This window comes from Prionailurus bengalensis, chromosome A3, assembly GCF_016509475.1.
Source record: "Prionailurus bengalensis isolate Pbe53 chromosome A3, Fcat_Pben_1.1_paternal_pri, whole genome shotgun sequence".
NCBI lineage: Eukaryota > Metazoa > Chordata > Mammalia > Carnivora > Felidae > Prionailurus > Prionailurus bengalensis.
Window position 1 is genome coordinate 77,495,968 of NC_057354.1, and position 10,302 is coordinate 77,506,269.

The 10,302-nt window shown below is 42.7% G+C and overlaps 1 long non-coding RNA gene across 1 annotated transcript; it reads right to left on the reverse strand.

Moving 5' to 3' along the window:
• Positions 1-283: 283 nt before the first annotated feature.
• LOC122466980 lies at positions 284-6,180 on the reverse strand. The gene is made up of 2 exons (XR_006292802.1): positions 5,745-6,180; positions 284-2,619 (listed from the first exon to the last, which is right to left on the reverse strand). It is a non-coding gene; the product is annotated as an uncharacterized LOC122466980 (long non-coding RNA).
• Positions 6,181-10,302: the final 4,122 nt, after the last annotated feature.

Below are 10,302 nucleotides of genomic sequence, written 5' to 3' on the forward strand. Positions count from 1 at the left end.
GCCCACGATTGCTTTTGTAAAACAATCCTTTGCTGGAACTCAGTGACACCCATACTTTTGTGCACCATCTATGACTGCTTTCACACTACCATGGCAGAGTTGAGCTGTTGCAACAGGGACTGCATAGCCTGCAAAGCCTTTAGGGAACAGGTTTGTCAGCCTCTGGCTAAAATGCTGTCACTATCTTCACCCCAAAAAATACATGCTAGAGATAGGATTGACCTTTAACCTATGCCTTTCTGGTTCCAGACCTCATTTGACTTTGAAACAAGAAACAAGAAAATAAGGTGATATTTGGGTTTTTATTAACCAATAGCAATTTCAAATACTTATTTAATTTACAAAAGAGAGAGAGAGAGAGAGAGAGAGAGAGAGAGAGAGAGAAAATGACATTGGATTGCTTTGAGGTCAATTTAGAGTTAATACAATGTTTATAAATCCTTTTTTTTTTGTCCTGGATCTCAAGAATGACCCAGAGGAACTGCAAGACCTTGCCAATCGTGTGTGCATCCCTATCCTTACTAGGGTAAAACAAAAGTTACTGAGCGATTCAGTAGTTCTGGGGTGGCAAGCAGTTAATACACTCATGCCAAAATCCTCCTCGACCAAAAGATTTTTCAGGTTAAACCTAAATTATTCAGAAAAATTAGATAATCTACACATATTCCCATGACCTTTGGGTTAGCAGTTGTTTGACCAAAAGTGACAGATTCAGGTTGGCTTGTGCACTGGTTCTCAAAGTATGGTCTGAGGGTATAGCAGCATCAGTGACATTTGGGAACAACTGGGTTCTGTTTTCTGACAACCCTTCCAGGGGATTCTGTTCTACCAAACCCACTCCAGTAATGCTGATGCAAGCTAAAGCTGGAGAATCACTGGTTTGTTCTATGGATATTCACTCAGGGTTTCTTGGTCGGTTTCTGAGTTGACTTTTAATTAATTAATTCATTCATTCATCCACTGAACATCCTATAAATCTATCTTTATATGTTCAGTCTCTGTTTACAAAGTGCCTACATCTTTACTTAGCAGAGGAGATAAGAAAATGTGGAATGGGGAAAAACACATTCTGACATTATTCTAGGACTTCCTTCCTCTTTAGTGGGGTACATGGCTATTATTTGACATCAGTTGATATTTCCACAGCAAAGTTGCTTATTTAGTTAGTAAAGAATACTATGTAGTCCTGTTCCACATTTGTCAAAGATGAAACAAGGCCCTGATATATCCCAGGGAAAGGCCTGGGAGGGGAGGGGAAGGTGTGTTTTGATCTTCAGGACTTTTTGTTCAATGTCTTTCAATGTTCACTCTTTCAGGACTGCTGTTTTTAAGACAACCACCTGAAGATTAAAAAATGATAGAATTCATGGAATTAGGAGAAAAGGCTTGTCATATGAGTCAGGCACCTCCGTGTGCCAGTTCAGATGATCTCAGCTCACTTATGAAGCTTCTGGACACAAGTGCCACTTCAGGGATGAACGGGTCTAAGTGCATGCTCCCCCATCCTGGCTTTTCCTCCTATTGACTCCAAGGTGTGTGAGGCTACAGGACAACTGAGAACTCATGTGTGCACAGCCCCGGAGTGTAGGGAAGCTAAGGTCCCATGGAGGGAACCTTTGGCCATTGGTAGGCAGAAGCTGACAGATAAATCTTCCTCCTGCTTCTTACCAACCAAGTGTTGTGGGATGCAGCCATGAAAGGGCATCCTTTTAGGAGAAAGTCCACAACATGGAGCAAGCAATGACACTTGCTCCCCAGCAGGGGCCAGCTCAGCACTCTCTTTCTTGTCTTATCCCCTTTTCCCTCATTTGCTTCCTGGGCTTTATTCCCTAATCAAAGAGAAGCACATACACCATTGCCCTAGGCTCTGCTTTCTTTGAAACTCAGGCTACAGTGTATATTACACCAGAACAGAGGCCAGAAGTTTCTTTCTTAGGCTCATCTCAGACTGCGGTCAGTGGAAGTTCTAGATTATGGAGAACATTTGAGAAGTAGGGGAGAACACTTAGATGATGGCAACAGATGACTTCGGGGCAACTTCAATAACCTCACGTTGAGTCTCTCTGACCACACATTGTCACCGGAACCCCTGTGGCACAAACCTGGCTCCTCACCTTGTCTACCTCCTTTCCCCATTGCCTTTCACTGCTTCCTGTAGACACGTCTGGATTATACTCCTGTGAGATCCTGCCCAAACTCTGCCCTACCGTGAAGCCCTCAGTTATGTCTTCTGCCTACAGTGCACTCCCCCGCTCTGAACTTTTCTGGCACCCATTGTCTTTTCTGCTTAGCATCGGTTGCGTCCCATCCTTGGTGTGATTTTGCCTATCTCTGAGTAATTTTATTTTTTTAATTTTAAGTTTTTATTTTCGTCCCAGTATAGGTCACATACAGTGTTATAATAGTTGCGGGTGTACAATATAGTGATTCCACTCTTCCATACGTCACTCGGTGCTCATCACGACGCGTGTACTCCTTAATCTCTGAGTAATTTTCTAACAAGATGATACTGCTTGAGAGGAGTCCCCGGGTCTCGGACTTCCTGGTAACCCTCAGAGAGCCGGCAGAGACCTTTCAGTGTTGGTTGCTGGTTTCCGTTGGAGAGGCCATTCTCCTTTCCTGGAGAAAACCGAGTGAGTATGAGAAAAATGGTACCAATTACGTACTCCCAGACTCCAATCCTGAATCCAGCCAAACTGCTTAACAACAGAAAAGTGTCTGTTTTTCCCTGTTTGGTTTAATGATTTTCCTGTAGATCCACATCTCTTTCTATCACAAAGAAATCACTTTATCCTGCTGGGTAATTAATACAAATGTACAGTATGGCAAACGTATTCCTGTAGACGGCTTATTTTTGCTGGTAAATTACAGGAAATCCTATATAGTACACCTGGGACACCCTGCAGTTTGAAATTAGAATATAAAGTGTCTCCCAGTTCCTCCTGCTTGGCTAGGATACTGGTCTGATTGTGAAAGCCTTTCTAGTTAGACATGTAATAAACTGGAATGATGGCAAATTCATTTACTTCCCTTTAGCTTAAAATTAATAAAGATTTTAATTCTAAGCTTACAAAAACCCACCACCCTGTTTACAGCCCTCTGGGTTACTAGAAGGGGATGGGGTGTGGTGTTGGCTCCCAGTTGTGAATTCGTTCAAAAAACACACGCCACATACAAATTTGTAACCAAATCCTTAGAGTTTAAGGCATTCGCCAGTAAAACTCCTTGGCCAAGCTTTAGTTCTGCGTGATGTCACATCTATATGAGCCCTAGGACAGCATTAAACTGGCCACAGCTGTTTCTGATTAGAGCAATCTAGACCCTCTTAAAGGCAGGCTGCACCTCTTCTCTGCCCCTTCCCTCCCTCTTCCTGAGTGGCTTTCTTTAACAAAAGAACTTCTTTATGAACATGGTCAGTGGGGTCTAGCTGTTTATTCTCACAGCAAGTTCGTGGTAATTTGGTTCAGCCTTGGAATGGCTTTTTGTACACCACATGTGGGTGAGGACACACACACACACACACACGGAGAAGGCCCAGAAAGTCTTTCTTCTTGATAATTGCTGGGTAAATCCTCCCTAGGCCTGTGGGTGCTGAAGTATAAATAAAGCAAACACCTTGGCATCTTCCTTTTGGGAAACAGTATTCCAATCCAGAACCAAGAGCTTAAGGGAAGTGTCAAATCTCATCTCTTCTTGGAAGAGAAGGGGGTAATGTGAGGATAGGTGATATAAACTTTGCTGAAATTTACCCCCTCTTTTTGTTACATAGTGTGCCCCCTGGTGGGACAGGGGTCCATCAACTATTTCCTAAAGGGCCAGATGGTAAATAGTTTATTCTTGCAAGCTGCATACCTTGTTGCAACTACTCAACTCTGCTGTGTCAGTGGGACGCATCCACAGAAAACTCATACGTGTCAGACAAAACTTTGTTTACAAAAACAGGGGTTGGGTGGGATTTGGCCCCAGGGGCCTAGCGTGCCGACCCTGCTCTAGTACAGTGGGACTCAGGATGTGGTGGCTGGGTGCCAGTTCAAAACTGTTTGGAAATGTCCCATGAAATGTCCCATGACATGGCAAGTACGGACATTGAAAGTAAATGGCTAGTAGCAATTTCACATTGCCAGAACATTCAAGTGCCTGAACACTGCCTTTCTCTTTCTGAAGAAAGAAGAGGCCAGTTCAGGTGTTGCTGACCTTGCCTAGGGTTTTTGCATGTGGTAAAGCCATATACGGATCATGCTCAGTTGGATACCTATTTGTCCATGATGGATATGAAAACCAAAACCAAAACCAAACTGATGAATGAGTGTTTACCACAGACAGTTCGAGGGGCAGCTCTAGCTGACTCCTGAGTGAGAAACGTGTCAGTGTTCCGATCCAGCTTCTAGCCCCATTTGTCTCTCTGTGAAGAAAGGTTGGGTAATACTCTCCGTCTGCCTGCCTGAGACCCTGAAACACCAAAGCTCCATCTGCCTTGCTGGCAGGTGAGGAACAAAGGGCCTGTGCCTCTGTTTCTGGGAAGTTAGGGCAGTAGCATCATGAGGAAGGTTGGAATTTTTTTTTCTTTTTTTGGTCTTGTGGTAAAAATTATTGGTTAGAACAGACCCACAGGGAATGGGGAAGGAGGTGCAAATTGCTGGCCTTGGAGAAAAAGAGAAAGAAAGCATTACTTCTTGAACCCAGACTGTTTTGTCTCTTTTCTGACTCTATCGAACCTCCCTCCAGTAAAGCCACCTTCCCAGCCAGGCCTCTTTTATAAGGTGCTACTCACAGGCTTGGCCTCACAGTTTGTAAACACATAGAAACTTATCTGGGATCTGGGGTTGAAGTCTTCAAAACCCAAAGAAAACTTTGGAAACTTAAGGTTGTTAAGGAAAAGCATTAAATGCCAAATTTTGATGGGTTGGGAACATTTTAAGATACTAGTACCATTGGATTCCTAGCCTTAAAAGCCATGATGTCACTGTAGAGGAATATGATGTCAGGCTGTAAAAAGATCAGAAAGCTATTGAAAATTCCTAGGCCATGTTGGGAAGTTTATATGCAATGCTGAACAGAAAATACAGTGTTCTTTTTCTTCTTCCCTCTACCTCCTTCACAAGCAGGCCTGCCAAAAGCATGAGGTGAGGCAACTGCTGCCTGGGAATATAGCTGGCTTTTATTACTAGAACTTGTTCATTCTTTAACAGAGTTGCAGTAAAACTGTTTTTCAAAGTTCCTTGGCTTAACTACTACATGAAGTATTAAATGGTCAGCCATCCCCTTTTAGAAAGAACATTTGCTTTCCATGAAGTCGGGAAGACACTTTTCCTTGTGTTGACTCAGGGCTCTCAGTAACATGGCAATCATTTGTGTATTTTCATTTAAGAAGACTAGACTTCTTGCTTTAGCTCTCTTATTAAAGAATTATGGGGGTTCTCTCTCTCTCTCTCTCTCTCTCTCTCTCTGTCTCCTCTTTCTCTCCCCTCACTCTCCTCTCTCCCCAAGGACTCAATACTAATAATGTTTTTTTAAATAATTTATATTGATACACTTTCAAAGACAACGATCTCACATTCTGATGGTAAACTATTGGGTAAATCATCTGTCAGGAATGATTAAGGAGCTGGAGAGACTGATTTATGGGGAAAGATTAAAAGAACTAAATGTGTAGAGCTTAGCTAAGCAGAGACTGGGGGCACCTGATAGTCATCTGCTAAAATCAGGGAGGGATGTGACTGGAGGAGAGGGGAGAATTATCTCACCTCGAAGCTGCGCTCTAACTGAGAGTAATGTGAAGAAATTCAGGAGAGGAGGATGTGAGATGGGTATCGCGGAAGTCTTTCTGACATTGAGATCCATTAGGCGTTGGGCTCATCTCTCAGGAGAAGTGTAGGTCCCATTCTCTGAGATGGGAGTGCCCAGCTGGAGAGCTAGCCATATTTCAGGGACGCTTCAGATGGCGGAGTGTCTGTGAGATGGGCAGGTTCCTTTCATTCAGTTCTTTGTTTCCCTTTTCCTGGGTTGTCATTCTGTTGTCCCCAGTATTTGCAAATGCTGTCTAAAACTATAGGAATAAGAACCAAAAGGAGAGGCTGAAGAGGGGGCTGGGACCCCATATCTACTGGTTCCTCCACCTTTTCCTCCTAGGCAATGATCCCTCTTCCCAGGATCCTAAAACCTACTGGATACACAAGGTGTTTTAAGTTAAAAAATAAAAAAGATAAGGTAAACATAGTGGAAGAAAATACCCACTTTTCATTCCTAAGTTGGGAGAGATACAATGCTTTGAACATTATTTGAAAAATAAAGTCACCTGAAATTCCACTGATAAAGATAATTAATGCTCACAAGTCTGAATGTATCATTTTTTTTCACTGTCATTTATGAATTAAAGAATATAGAGTTGTTTTAAATCACTTTGAGTTTGGGGTGCCTCCACTTTCTACCACTCTGAGAATTTGGTCACTCCAAATAAAAGCAGAGCATAAAGCCAAGGCCCAGGTGATTGCCTTCCATCCCTCACGAGAACTCCTGGTAAATGCTGGGATTGGAACTGACCCATTGTGGGAATGCTGGCCAGATTCTGTTTCAATTATTTACATATTAGAGAGAGGGGACCACAAGATCTTAGAATAACAATCCTAAATATTTACCATTTTCCTCTTTTTCTCTACCCACTGAGTGTGAATAGGGGGTTATAAAGGTCAGACGGGCCTATGGAGGTGAGAGATTAAAAGAGAGTGATACTGAAGAGGGAAACAAGAGAAAGAGGAACAGCAAGAGGAAATAAAACTGATTCCAAGGGATTTACAATCTGGTTAATATTTCCATCCTCTCAAATCCCTAAGTTTCATATGTAGTTTCCCTGCGAAACACAATATCAGCATAAGGCTAATATTAATTTGAATCTCTCTTAGCAACGGATAAAATATCCTAAAATTGTAATGTTATTTAAGCAAGGTCAAGAGAGAGAGGGGCATATATTGATGTGACAAGTCACTTTGAGAAAAATCAGATTACATAGCTGAGGAAAGATCCTATCCAGTTAGGAAAGAAACTAAGTTTTCTGAATTTTGGATTACCTTCCATGCAAATAAAAAGCTCAGAGAACACAATGCAGAAATCAAATGTCCAGCAGATTTCACCTGACCTGTGCATGAGAGCAAACACATAAATTTTCCAATATACAGATTCTTTCAGCATTAATTCAATCTTCTGCTATGACAAATGAAAACAACCATTTGTTTTCCTTAAAAGCCATTATATGGATTTTAGTTACCCAAACATTTAAGTATTTCTGTTGAAATTTTAAGCTCTCATCAAAATCTTTGCTAGTATGAAGACATAGCTAAATGTCCTTTCTAAGACTTTTCTGTACAGTTTTGGAACTAACATCTAAACTGAAAATATAGTGTTCCTTTACCCAGTACATTGCTTTCATCACGTGTATGTGAGATATGTAACTGGTCAGTAAAGAGAGAGTGCAAGCTATACTTTGCCTTTCCATAGGAATCCAAAAGGGGATGGAAAACAAACACTCTCCCTCCCCACACCCTTCAGCCCCAACTGACTTTTACTCATTTTCCGTCCAAATGCACATGCCTTTGCTAAAAGGAAACCAAAAAATAGATTGGAATCTTGCTTCTAGCTTTTCTGGGTTTTCAGTTTTGTTTTCCTCAGCTATTTGCCACTTTGTTGGATGTTTTGTGTGGGTCGGAACGTGTGTGTGTGCATGCGCGTGTGTGTGTGCATGCGTGTGTGTGTGTGTGTGTGTGTGTGGCTTAATTATATGAAAATTATACTGGGGGTTCAGTAACCAGTGGCTTGAAAATTAACTGAATTATGAAAGCTGAAATGTTGCTCATAGCATCAGTTAATGACAAGGTCGCTGCCACTGTCATATTCAAAAGAAATGTCACACTTGAATGGGGCTGAGATGGCTGTGTTGTCCCAGGGTCCCAGGTAGAGACAATGAAATGGAGGCTCCTTGGGTACTGTTTCATCCCATGTTTGAATCAAACGCATTCTTCTTTCAACTCATTTTGGTTCTGCTGTGTTCCCATAACATATGGAGTCCCTAGGTATTCTGCTATAACATGGAAACTTTTAGGGCTGGGAATAACAGATCATGAATAGATTGGAAATTCTCTCTAAATGCCCCCTTGGGTGGTTGATGTAAAGGCTCATTGTGTGTTGTTTCTATCTTTTACAAAAATCAAATATGTCTAGAATTATTTGAGTCCAACAGGCTATATTAGGGATCTGAATGCCAGCATACCCCATACACTACCAGATAAATAATGACAGATGTATGCCCCTAGTATCTCTTCCTATCTCCCCGGCTCTGGGCAACTGTAGTTAATTGAAAAAGAGGAAAGAGGAAATTGAGTTTGGGACAGAGTCAGTTGGAGATGAAGGGAAAATCCAAATAAAGGACTTTGATGTTAAGCCTGTCCCAAACCAGTTGGCAGAGCTGATACAAGTTACTGCATGGGAGCAGGGGGTGGGGGTGGGGGGGCGGAACAGCAATAATTCTGCAGAGCATTGAGCCAGAGAAGGAGCAAGAAGGATGGGTGACTTCTAACCCAAAAGGAGGTGAAGTGTGCCCCAGCTGTCTTGGACCCTGTTGAGCCCCCAAGGATCAGAACAGGGCTTCAGGAGAAGAGGAGACAGTTAGCTGCCCTGCCACTCCCCAAAACTACACCCCCATTTCCTCAGCAGAAATATATCGAATCTGCTATTGTACATGCAGTGTTTATTTTCCCTCCCTTTCTCTCTCAAGATGAGGGTTACCTAAGACATAAGACTGGAATACATAAACATGAATATACTTTTCTTCTTTTAATTTTTCTCTTTCCTACCTGGAGTCCGGATTCAAAGCGTCACCATATGGTCTTCAAGAAAACAAAACAAAACAAAACAAACAAACAAAAACCCCAGAACAACTAACAGCCCCTGTTTTCCTGTCACCACCATTAAGTCCTTTACCTATAACATCTCATTTTATCTTCACAATAGCCCACTGAGGTTAAAATTACCATCGGGGTTTTAGAGATAAGAAAACCAAATGAGGAGAGGAAAATGAGACAAGTTGCCAAAGCCTACCCAATTGCAAAGGAACTCACCCTGTATCCCACCCCGGCAAGTCTGTCAGAAGCCCAGGTCTGTGCATGAACCCATTTTCAGTCCACCTCTCAGCTACTGTGGCTTATAGCTGGGGTGACTTTAATTCCTGCTTTGCCCAGTACAAAACTCCTTTATATTTTTGTCCCAGTTTTCCGTCTGTTTGAACTTAGCCTCAGATAGGAGTTTCCTGGTAAAGATGATGGAGACACTCTACACTTAACACAGCTCCCCAGTGTGGTGTGTTGACCAGGTTTATCCCACCCGTCAGAACCTGTGGTTCTAGCAGCAGGAACAGAGCTTGGACTCTGACCCCCGGTGGCCAGGGAAGCAGCAATGGCAGTTGAGAAGGCGGGATACTTGCCCTGGGCTGCGTGCTGAGTGCTGAATGCCCACAAGACAATAGAAGGACGTGGGCATGTAGCACCTGCTCTCTTGTCCCCATTGTATATTAGTTCAACTTCTCTAGAGACAAGAGAAGGTGAAAGAAAGGGGTGGTGGGGTGAGCACAACTAGAGCAGTGAACCCTCAGTTGAGAATTAATCAATAATTCTGTCTCATTAGATAACTACACAACATGTTACAATTTTCTCTGATTACTCATGCTGAGCAGTAACATACAGGGGAAGGATATTCCTCAGTGTTTATAGTTCATAGAGTGAGAGCAGTTGCAAGGAACTTTTTTGCAACTCTTAATCTTGGGGGGAAAAAGTGTGTAGACACCTAAAGAAAATCTATCCTACGTTTGGGGCATTCAGTAGGAAAAGCATGTGACATGCTTTGAGATGAACATGTTGCTCAAGAAACCTCCAGGGAAGAAGGAAAAAGGAAAGACAAACCCTGACCAAAAATTCCATAGGCCTAAAACTTAGGATACACGTAAATGTCATTGGTATTCTGTGGGGATGGAGGTGTGTCGACGGTCCCCTCCACTTACAGGTGAAGAGAGCAGCATTTGTGCCAACTTCCAATTCCCACTCTGGTATCTGCCACAATGCCATACTGGCCGCTCTGGTTCACTACTTCAGCAAGGTAATACATCTGGGTTTGGTAGATTTTTTCCCAGAAGTAGGTGGGTGCTATGGGATGCTGGGTGACTCAGTCGAGTAAGCCTCTGATTCTTGATTTCAGCTCAGGTCATGATCTCGTGGTTTGTGGGATCAAGCCTGGTATTGGGCTCTGTGCTGACAGCGTGCA